General features: G+C 37.7%; 1 protein-coding gene across 1 annotated transcript in view; it reads right to left on the minus strand.

Annotated features, from left to right (window-relative positions):
• ADCY2 (adenylate cyclase 2) overlaps window positions 1–12,126 on the minus strand; it is a 209,345-nt gene that overhangs the window by 155,836 nt on the left and 41,383 nt on the right. The gene's annotated exons all lie outside the window — the stretch shown is intronic.

Here is a 12,126-nt window from a genome sequence, read left to right on the forward strand (position 1 = left end):
TTACAGTCAACACATGCCATCAGCTACAAAGACTGCCAATAAATCTTTGTGCATGTGAACTTGTCCTAACATCTTTTACTCAACGTTGTTTTCCCTCTCAACTTATGAAGTCTACAAAATGATTTCTAACATCAGAAATCACTTTTTTCTACAGAAAGCAGTCAGATTTTGACTAACGTGGCAGCCTCCACATGAACATTGGGGACCAACATCCCTAGCAGCCTGGATGCTGCTTCCTTAGGAAGGAAGTAGAGAAACAGGCAGTCCAGGTTCTCATTCACTCCAGACAAGCCTTTCCATGGGGCAAAAGGCACAGCTGTGGGATGCAAAAGTTGAACATCAATGTCAGAATGGGCACGTGTACCCAATCTAATAATGATAATGGCAATAAAAATCATCATAATCTCTCCTCCAGTTTTGACATGTAAAAATTCCATCTATTTTACTCATAACACTCTCCCAAGCAAAACGGAACGAGAGAGAAGGTATTCATACATTTATTTTCCACTGCCACATTTTTCAAACTGCCTTTTTTGGGAACACTAATCCCTACTAGATTCATGGTATAAATCAAAGCTGTTAATTCTCTTACAGGGATTTAATTTCATTTGAAATTAAAGAAAAAAGTGGGTAAAATAATTTCATGGTAATTCATAGAAATTTGACCTGTTTTAACAACATAGATAAACCTTCACTTGAGATCTGTCAGAGGTTTACCCTGTTTTACATAAAAACTGAAAGGAGAAAAAGGATTAAACTGGAAAGGGGTTACACAGAAATTATATGAAGGCTTGAATTTAACCTGACAGACAGGCAGATTCACCATTACCATAAGTCATCTCAAACTTCTCTCATTGCCTGCCTCTGTTGTGCTCAAGGTCAAATGCTTTCCTCAGCCCAGGTTTTCCACAGTGAGCTTCTTTTCATTTTGAATTCAAACCTTTTTTTCATATTGTAGCTGGTTCTTACTCTCCAGATATTTTTGTAGATTTTTTTTGTTAACATAGGAATGTGGAAATAAATCAAAATGATAATATAGATAATAAGGGAGAAATTCTCAGATGAATTTCAAACACACACTTTATTATGGAAATGAAAACCATAATACATCAAATAAAACATCATTTCAGTATATAAGTGTGACGGTGTTCACAGGGGTTTTCAGCTGAGGGAAGAGACGAGAATGTTGACTCCATGTTCAGAAGGCTTGATTTATTATTTTATGATATATATTACATTAAAACTATACTAAAAAGAATAGAAGGAAAAGTTTCATCTCAGAAGGCTAGCTAAGCTAAGAATAGAAAAGAAACGAAGAATGATAACAAAGGCAGCTGCCTCAGACTCTCTGTCCGAGTCAGCTCCGCTGTGATTGGCCATTAATTACAAACAAGCAGACGAGACCAATCACAGATGCACCTGTTGCATTCCACAGCAGCAGATATCCATTGTTTACATTTTGTTCCTGAAGCCTCTCAGCTTCTCAGATGGAAAAATCCTAAGAAAGGATTTTTAATGAAAAGATGTCTGTGACATATAAGCAAATAAATATAGACTGATATTACTTTAATCTAACATCTGTATTTAAAACAATGTTTTGAAAAATTTAAAGTATTTTTGCAATAGAGAGAAGCAGTAAAGTATTTCCTTAAACTGGGTGATCTTAATCTTTATAATCCTGATTTAAAATTCAGAGTCCTTCATATTGGAAATACTGCAATTATTTTTATAAAAAGTTCATTGATTTAATGAGTAAGGTAGTCCCAGCTACTCATGAACTAGTGAGGTGATTCCATCTGTAACTCTTAAATGTTGCTATCTTCTAATTACAAAGAAATTCATTATGTAGCTGTAGGATTAGTTAAATTAATCCCAGTAGGATGAATACAGAGAAAAAGTTATTCCAATCTCTTTTAACAAGCATAGGATTTCATGTCTCACTGCATTGTAAGTATTAAAATTAGTCAACAATTAATTTACATGTTATTTTGCAGAAAGTTCTGCCATTGCTTCCTTGTTTCACACCTTCCATTTTACACCTTTCATGGTACAAAGCTTTTTCTCCTCAAAAGTTTTCAGTGGAACAATATGTATGGAAGTCTGAATCCCCAAAGTAAAAAAACCAGCATACTCAAAATCCCAGAAAGCATTTCACAACTTCCAAAAGAATCAGAATACCACCTTTCTACAGTAAAATCTCTCTAGGTAGTGTATACCACACACATCCAGAAAAATTACCTGAATTAAACAAGGAAATATTCGGTGTATTTCTTCACTTACTAAAACCAGAGCAATTTTAGGTTGGAAGGAGCCTCTGGAGGTCATCCTGTCCAACCTCCTGACAGATAATGGTCAAATTACTTCATAAAATTGACAGAAATTTCAATTAATTTATTTTTGTCTACCCAAAACTGCATGTGTTTTTATGGAGTGTGGATTTAATTAAAAGAGACAGTAAACACAGAAATACCACACAAAACTCGAAACTGCTCTTTAACATTCCTTTTCACAGTAGGAAATAGCATTGTATTATCAATAATGACATTCAATTTTGCAGGTGAAGAGAACAAGGCAATTCCCCTAAAATGAGCACAATACTTTTAATCTCTGTATTGAAATACCCAATCCCCAAACACTATTGAATTCAAGCCCCCAAATCCAGTCAAGTTCCCATACTCAGTGTACAAGAAGAACCTGCCAAGAAGAACCTGTCAAGACCAGATGTGTCACAAAATGTCAAAAAATACATGGTCACATTCTGCCTAAATTATCATACAGTCTCACTTAATGGAAGCACACAACTTTGCCCATTAAATAAAATAGCAGGAAAACAACGGCAAGAATTTGCAGATACTGCTGGGAATGCAATGACAGAGACACTGCAACAGAATTCTGAAATACATATGTACTCCTTGCAGTTATTGCAATAATACTGTAGAGATCTTCTCTCCTATTTTGCTGTCTGATTGTTCACACCCACAGAAATAGATGCAAACTAAGAGGCAGCCACAGTAACAGAAATGGCTAAAATCTACCTTCCAGCCAATGCTTGTGGATCATAATACAGAAACCAATGGCAACCATGCATGGCATGTATAAGAATACAGTCATATAATGATATTCTCATATATTTCTGAGAAGGCTGGCCAACTCCAAGTAAGTGTGCTATATCAAATCCCAAGTCACTGCTGACCTGATTTAGTACTAACAAAGTAATTAAAAAAAAAAAAAAGAAAAAAAAAAAAGAAAACCATGCCATGCACCTGAGAAGCTGCTGGACTTGACACCACTTTCTTGACAGTTGAAGTGAACAAATCTATTCTCAAAGCTCTGAGCATTTAAATAAGCCAGAGAAAAAAAAAATTAAACTAGATATCAGTCCTGCATCCTGCATTTCTTTCCCAGACAACCTATCCATAGGATTAACATATTACCATTACCAATAAATCATACATTCTTACTGAGCTCCCTTCTCTCTGAATGAATACACACAGCTGTCTGCTCAGAGGTAGACAGGAATATGACCAGAACAAAGAAACCTTCATAAAGGTCAGAGCGAAATGTTTCCTCTGTTTTGCTTTGTGTTTTTTTCAGATAGAAAAAAAGAAAAGGGGGGAGCTTTTTGGAAGTAATGGGATGTATTTTTTGTTCTGCCCATTATCATGCCAGCTGTTGGGGCAGGTTAAAAGTCAGCAAAGAGACTGGCAATGACTCTGGCTAATCTACACCAGTGAGCCACAGGTATTGATTCCACATAAATGAGAGGATACAGAAAGATTGACAAGCTATAGCTGTAACATACAATGTAAGATTCAAAGACTGAAAAGACTGTACATGGAGCACATACACTGCCATGACCACTGAAGGAGAGTGTTGCACTTCACATTAGGCTGCCAATTTGTAGCTTAATAATTTAACACAGCACTGTGTCTTTGCATGGTCCAGTGAGAGGGGACTTAATAACTCTCTGCCCTCGGGTAGGAACAGCTTTATCCAGGCAAGAAAGGACAAAAGGATGATGATGTAAATCTTAACAGAACTGCAGGCCTGATTGGATGCAAAGAAAACATAGATGTCCAGATCAAATTTCTGTTCCATGAATAAAAATGTAGAGCTTGCGTAAGAACAGGTTTCCTCTGCATAAGAACATGATGCCCAGGCACACAATTAGATGGATGCTGCAAACAACCAGACTGAAGGAGAGAAGCTTCAGGGCTAATCTAAGGATAACTCAATCTAGGTGTGATCTTCCTTCACTTGTTGCAGCCCATCTCAAAAACATTTGCAACTGTGTATAGCTTTCTGTATTCCTATTTTGAAAACAAATTGCTTATTTTACAATTATTTTGCCCTGAATTGTGTTATTGGCAATTGGTAGGTTACTGGCAAATCCTATCCCTGCCAAAGTGGTAATCTTTAAAAATGAGATACTGAATCACACTCTCACAGTGTTCAGTACAACTCCAGAGTCTGTAAAAAGCAGTGTCACGCTTGATAAAATGTTTGGAAACCAGGCCAGCTGGAGTTGGTGTGGCAGAGATATCTTCTCCTGATAAGCACAGAAACACGTGAGCAATGACCTTACCTCCAAGAGTCCTCCAGCAAGTTTGGAGTACCTATGAAGATAATTCAGTTTATTTGATCTATTCCCTTGTATCTAGAATGATAATTCATATCTGGTTTTTTTCATGCTAAGGATGTCAATGAAAGCAACAGAGGTGCACCAAAATGCCTCGCAGGAAATGGAGAACAATTATTTTTAATACACTGTTCAAATCCATTGATAGTTAAGTACCTCCCAATTTTACAGACTCTACTATTTTAAGGTGCAGCATAACTGTGTCAGGAACATGACTTAGCAATCATAAGCTCCAAGGAGTCACAGACAGGTTAGATAAATATCATTATCCTTGAAATAAGACAGCCTATGCCAGTACACCCTAACAGCAACAGAGCTGTGACAGTCCTTACAAAGAAAGGGAAACAGAGAACATCAGGTATCAGAAGGCTCCAGCATCCCCATACTCATACTTCTAAACCGTCATGAAAGTACTTCTGAACTCCCATTACAACTTCTAATTATACACATCTTACAGACACTGTAATTATTTTGCCAATATGACAGGAGAAATCTGAAGCAGAAGTCCACAGCTCAGAGATGAAATTTTCTACCCTTTGAAGTACTAATGGACAAATCTCATTCTGCACCCAGTACATTTCTGCAAGAAGCTTTTTCATAAAGGAATAGTTTACTGAAAGCTTTAGATAAAAATGGAAAGAAGCATGAATTAAAGATGACAGCAATAAAATGTAAAAACAGACCACTATAAAAAGTGGGGCTTTCAGTGGCCTCTTTCACAATCACTGCTTATCTGAAAAGAGAGACAGTCAACTACATTTACAAGACAGGCAGTATTTGTCATCACTAAGAACTTGAATAAAAAGATAATTTATGTACCCCCCTCACCTATTTTTAGGTGAAATTATTTTTATGGCAATTACAATTTTCTTTTTTACCACAGATATTGTAATTTTTATTCCTGACATATTTTTAGTATATATAAAAGCCACCTAAAAATTTCTTTTCTGGATCAGGGCATTTTCATTTACATCTTCATATGAAGACATCTTCATATATTCTCTTCTATACCCCAACACACAAATTCTTTAAGTTGGAAGCCCTTCCCAATCCCTGGCATCAAAGGCCAGCAGTACAATGTCCAGTGATATTATTTCAGATGTGTGCATGGATTTTTCCCTCAGATTGCATCCTGGAGATTCATGGCCTAAAGAATTAAATTTGCTGGTTCTTTTCACTCCTGACAATGTTACTGGAATACACCAGTTTTCCATTGTTATCATGTAAAATTACATCAATGTACTTCTTTCTCAGTAATTGCCTTCCTCTTCTTAAGTGTTAGCAACAGTTATCAAGTGTTATCAAATGAGAGTTTGGGTTTGTTTGTCAAAAACTATGCCCTCCAGAGTCAATTCATCTCTATCAAGCTTTATAAAAGAGTACAGCAACTTGACTCTTCTCACAACACACATCCCACACAGAGGGGAAAAAAAAGGCACCATTCCTCTGTCGCTTCCCTACTCTGGCAGATTTTCCCATACTAGATAATGGGGGGAAAAAAACCCAGAAGTTAATCCAGATGGATTTCACTAGGACTAGGAAATGTAGAGAATGCAAGAGTTCAAAGACCACTTCCATCCTCATGCATGAAAAGCCAAATCTGTCATGCCCTTTGAAACTTTATATAATCAAGCTCTTTTACAAGCCTGACTTATCTTAAAAGGATAGTCAGGCATCTCACATACTATACTTGCCACTCTTCATGAAATAATAAGGCTTTTTATTCCATATTTTACTTTTATACAAAATACAGAATAGTAAATCTTTTTTGGGGAAGGAAGAAGTACAAGCTAACTTCTCACTTAACTGGTTATATGAATGGATAGCAGGAGAGGTAATTTTGATATACAAGAGTATGAGAGCAGAATCAAGTTTGAAAAGTTAGGAACTGATGTGGATTCAGGAAATAAAACAAATTTCTGAAGTTTTACAATTTTTTAATTTATTGCCTTTGAATATTTCAGTATTCTCATTTAACTAATTTCAGTAGCTGGCCAATAGTGTAAAAAACTCAAAACTCAGAGAAATCATCAATACAGTGAAATTGCAGCTGGAAGAGATACCAAAACTTTTAAGTCAAAATATTACAAGTTGGGAGAAAATGAAGTTGTATGTCTAAAATGAATGAGGAATCACAGCATTCATTACCCTGAGTGTAATTTTATCAACAAAGCATTTCTGCTGCAATATAGTGCAGTGCTTTCTTCCTTAAATGCACTTATATTTCTCCTGTGCTTTTACCTTAGGCCCATGGATCTATTCACTTAGGCACTAAAATAAATAAACTGTACCTCGGTTTCTGCAGAACTGAACATTTTCAGTCTGCTTTCTTTTCTATCTTCTCTCCTCACACTTCTTCCCATTTCAGTTTGGAAACCATTACTGAGCCAAACATGCAAGTTTCACCTAACTACAAGAATAACTGATGACCTGACAGAAGACTGAAGAGCATCAGTATCATTTCTAGCATGAAGCCTGACAGGCAGCCCACAGAGATGAACATCTTCCAGTGATCCACCCCAAATCAAGGCAATGTCTACATTACTCCAGTAACTTATAACATTAAATGGTTTCATATGTACTGTAGTATTTCACATTCTGTGCAGAAAAACGTATTTAAAATATCCAGCTTATTCTGCATCTGCTACAAGTAATGGAAGTTTTATATAGCAAAGAACTGACAGGTTTTATAGCTCTTATTGAGCTTTAAAGATGGTTTATCAGTATGTACAGTCACAGTTCAAAGGTTCAATACATTCAGTCCTACTGTGGACAGACAGAAGTTCTGATTAAGTAAGGAAACAGGACTCTCACTTTTCAAAGGGAACTAAATAGCTATTTTTAGTTTGGGTATCTTATTCTACATATAAAGAAAATGTCTCTGCATTTTCAGTGTAAGAGTATGAAGGACAATGATGTTCACTGTAAAAAAATCCTGCTCTCTAATCCCAAATGCCCTATCCTCTATTCCCAAATGCCTGCTAATGTCCTAAAAATAATTACAGAGACAGACAAGATCCAAAGCTTCCAAAGCAGAGAGATATCCCTCTTCCCAAATGCTCTCCGTCCTTCATGACTACATCACGTCTTTGCCTTTTCCACTCACTGGTTGGTTTGGGGCTTGTGGGAGAAATTGGGGATTTTGATGGCCTGGCAGCAGCACAGATGGGTACTAGAAACAGTTCTGCTTTAAAAATAAAGGCAAAACCCACGGACTCAGGCAAAGAATGTGAAATAATTTGCAGAAAATGAACGAAAGTAGGTAGCTGGGAAATAGCTGTAGTGTTAATGGACTATGACACAGTCAATGCAAAAAGAATATACATGCTTTTAATGGCAGCATATTGGATCTGAGCTACCTAGTTCCTAAGCTCTTCTTTTTAAAATTCTGTTGTGGGCAAAATGATCTCCACTTGTGAGCTTTTCACTTAATTCAGTGGCAGCTAATGCCAGCTTGTGATCACTGCTGTGGTTATCAGAGAAACAAGAAACAAGACAGCCAAGTGCTAAGCCAGCACTGCCCTGGCACAGGCCACCCATGGCCACTGCTCCTCAGAGGTGTGGGTGCCCCTGCACAGGTCACTCACAGCCAGTCTCTTCTTAGCCTGACAGAGCATAGATTTAGAATAGATTTTAGGAAAAGATTCTTTACTGTGAGGGTGGTGAGACACTGGAACAGGATGCCCAGAGAAGCTGTGGATGCCCCATCCCTGAAGGTGTTTAAGGACAGCTTAGATGGAGCTCTGAGCAACCTGGTTTAGTGGTTGCTTGCCAGGTGTCCTTGCCAATGGCAGAGGCACTGGAACTAGATGTTCTTTAAGGTCCCTTCCAATCCAAACCATTCTGTCATGATTCCATGCTTCAGAAGGATGCCCATGTTTGATGGAGTGTCTCCTTCCAGGTGGACACCTCCAGCCATACGTGTTGTCAGCAGCTTTTCCCTCCCCTTGTCTCCCCAAGCTCATCTCTCTGCCTGCCTCTCCCCCAGCACCTGCAGCCACTTCAGTGTCTGGCACACAACAGGGTGCTCACCCTGGTTTCAGAGCTATCTGGACCCCACTGTGACCAGGACAAAGAATCCCACAGCCTCTGCTGTAAGTCCATACCACATATTCCCTATGCTTCCCCAAAATGCTCCTTTTGAAATGATGTTCATTGTTATCTTGCTGCTTGTGGGAAAAAAAAATGTCTTCTGACATCACTTGCATGTAACTCTTCTGATTTGTAAATCATTAAATGTGCAAATACATATTCACAGGAGTCTATACCTCTGCTAATGTTTGAACTTTTTTCTAAGGAAGCTGATTAAAAGTTCTTGAGCACTTCCCCATACAAGCCTATTAGAATTACACAGCTGTCAGTACTAGGCAGAACTGTTTGTCACAAAAAATGCCTACTCTTCTAAATATGCTGCAAACAGACACCCCTGCATGCACTATCAGAGTGCAGCAAAATAAAATCTAAATAGGACACAAAGCCTTCCTTTAAGGCCAGAAATTGAAAACAAAGAGTGATAATAATTTAATTACAAGACTAAACAAAGCTAGCAAATATTACTACATAATGCTAATGCTACTTAATTAAAGAAAAATTATGAAACCCCAGTATTTTGAATCATTTCCCTTCCCCACTTTTTTATGCTTTGAATTGCAGAAAAGCTTAAAACTGAATGGCTGGGCAGGCCAAAGTCTGCACCCCAGCTGTGCTCCACTGAGGCTCCTGTGCTCTGGCTGTATTTGTTTCTCAGTTGTAACAAAAAGCTCCTCCTGCTGGATCATGCAAGCTAGTGTCACTGCCAAATGAGCCATTCCATATAGGAAAACCCATTTTATAGATTTACAGAGCAGAAATGAGTACAACAAGGGCATCAGTGTTAAGAAAAGACCAAGCAAAGCGAAGCACAGCCAAGTGCAAAGCCATGGGTCTCATTCATGTAGCTCAGTAACTATGACAAGTACCCACTAATGCTGTAGAAAGAAACTTTAAAAAGTATTTTAACTTTTCAAGGTGAAGTACTCTATCAGTGTGACCTTCATTGTCCAGAAACTGAAATGAGCTATTAAAACAAGCAAAAGTCAAACTGATTTTCAAATTTTCCTTTTGAACTTAGTAAATAAGGAAATGAAATTCCAAATAAAAATTTCACTGTTTACAAAACTAAGTCTCTTTAATTACATCAATAATAAACTAAGAAAATAATTTCAAAGTTTTTTTTTAATGGCATTGTTCTTTTAAGTGCTTTACTTGGAAAATCTAATATGTGCTGCTTTAAGCACTTCCTTTAGACAAACAAGTAGGCCCACTGACCTTAGAAATAAAACACTTCACACCTCCTGATGTGTCATTAATTCCATCCTCTGGGGAGATTATGGAAAAATAATAATTAATGTACTGTCAGAAAACTGTCTCAGATTTCAGCCCATTTCCTCAGCTACCAATTGATGTCTTCCTTTTATTAAATGTGTAAATCAATGGTCTCTATTTTTTAATGGGGATAGTAAATAGCTTTTTGATTTAAAGTGTCCACTTTAAATCTGGACCTACATCTCCACTCAATAAAAATATGATCTTGAAATGCTAGACATATGTCAAAGGCCTGAAACAGATTCTGTTTTTATTGAAAGGATTCTTCTTTTAATTTCCCACCATAAAACCTAACTTTTTTTACAAGAACATTCAAATCACTTAAGATCTGCCCTTTGAGTCGTGAATTTTTACTTTACAACCCTTGAAATCTTAAAGAAAGTTGGTTTTGTCTCTGAAGAATCAATGTAAGGCAGCAATGCTAGAAATGTAGCTGAAATTCCCTAGGAACAGTAAATTCAGCTCTCTGCAGCATTCTCTCTGCTACCACTTTCTCAATACTGTTCTCCTTCATTTATTTCTTTATTTTTGGATTTGTGAAGCAAGGATAAACAAAGGCACTGTTCTCAGAACACCAGGTCGTTTGAAACAATAAAAAATACTTCAGGGAAAGCTACATTGCAGGATGATTAGTTACCAGCAGTGCATAGTGCGGTTTCTTTCCTGTTCTCATTTAAACTGTTTCACAGTAACTTACTTCTCCAAAGGCTTGTTTAAGACAGGTGTTACAGTGTCCAGCTGGTTAAACGTGGCTTTGAATTGAGTGTCTGTACTGCTCAAACAATCTCAAACATATTTTTCTCTTTCTTGTCTTTCTCCAGGACCCCATTTGCTAGATAAACAGACAAGAATGAGAACAGTGACAAGAACACACTGGTACAGCATTTCTAGTCTATTTTGTCTGCTCTCTGACATACTTCCCTGTTCAAAAAAGCCAGCAAGCCTAAATAATACAGAAGCCCCTATTAAAACCTGTGGTTGAAGCTGTGCAGAAAAAAAAGACCACCTCCTACTAAATGCAAGACTGGAGAGATAAAGAGCCTTAAGGAGTTACCAGAGCAGAAGCCAGTAGTAGGGGAGCTAAATATGCTTCAGGGTCATCACTCCACCTTCATAAATGTAATAATTTTCTTTCCTTAGGGCAAATAAGCACAGCAGCATCCCAATGCTGCCACTTCAGTGGTGTATTTACATTTCAGCAACAGTAAAACTCACCTCCCTGACCCTCAGTCCTCCTCTTCCATAGCACATCCCCAAGCTAACGTATGCAAGGAAAACTAGTGGACAACCTCCCAAGTCTGCCTTTTCAGGGAAGTCATCTTGTGAGGGCTGCAAGAATATTTTAGTGCATCAGTACTGCTGAAAGAAGACACTACTCATGGGAGTGAAAAGGATCCCCAGGACAATCCAATTGTTCTCCTTATTTGTGCTGACTTTGAGAATGCTGGCATTACTGACACCAGCACAGCTGCCTTCTATATGCAAGAAGAATCCAGTTGTACAAGCCTGGTAAAATGCTTTCTTAAGAGAAGTATCAAGGTATTGCTGTAGTCCTAGATGTTAATGAAATGTCACTGTAATTGTCCTCAAAAGAAGATTGCTAATGAAAAATTCTACTGCTCCTCCATTCTCAGAATGCTGCCTTCTATATATATCTTCCAGGTATAAGGAGGTAAGATGCAGCATTCAGAAATGCTCATTCTGCCAGCAAGTTCCCTATTCATCTATGCCAATATTAAATTCATTCCAGTGCAAATATTCCTCTTATTCCACTCCTGAGACAAGGTCTTACCTAGAACTTAGGGCAATTAAAAAAAAAAAAAAAAAGTTTGCTGATTTGCTTTTGAAGACAAATCACTAACCACCACGGAGTTTGGTTTGACATGCAGCATGGCACCATCTTCTCTTTTTGATGCAATTCTCTATGTTTTTGTACTGTTTTGTGAAAAGGTAGGAGACAGATAAACAGTGCTATGGCATAGTGGGGTTGCTCTTTTGCAGGGTATGGAATTCAACAGGGCCTTTCGTCCATCCCACAGTTTTCCCTGTGCGTGGCAGTACAGCTGCACTTACTAGTATTATGTAGTAAGGCTGTTCTCTGAAAAAAAGACCTCTTGAAGAGG

Source organism: Molothrus aeneus, chromosome 1, assembly GCF_037042795.1.
Source record: "Molothrus aeneus isolate 106 chromosome 1, BPBGC_Maene_1.0, whole genome shotgun sequence".
Classification (NCBI taxonomy): Eukaryota; Metazoa; Chordata; class Aves; order Passeriformes; family Icteridae; genus Molothrus; species Molothrus aeneus.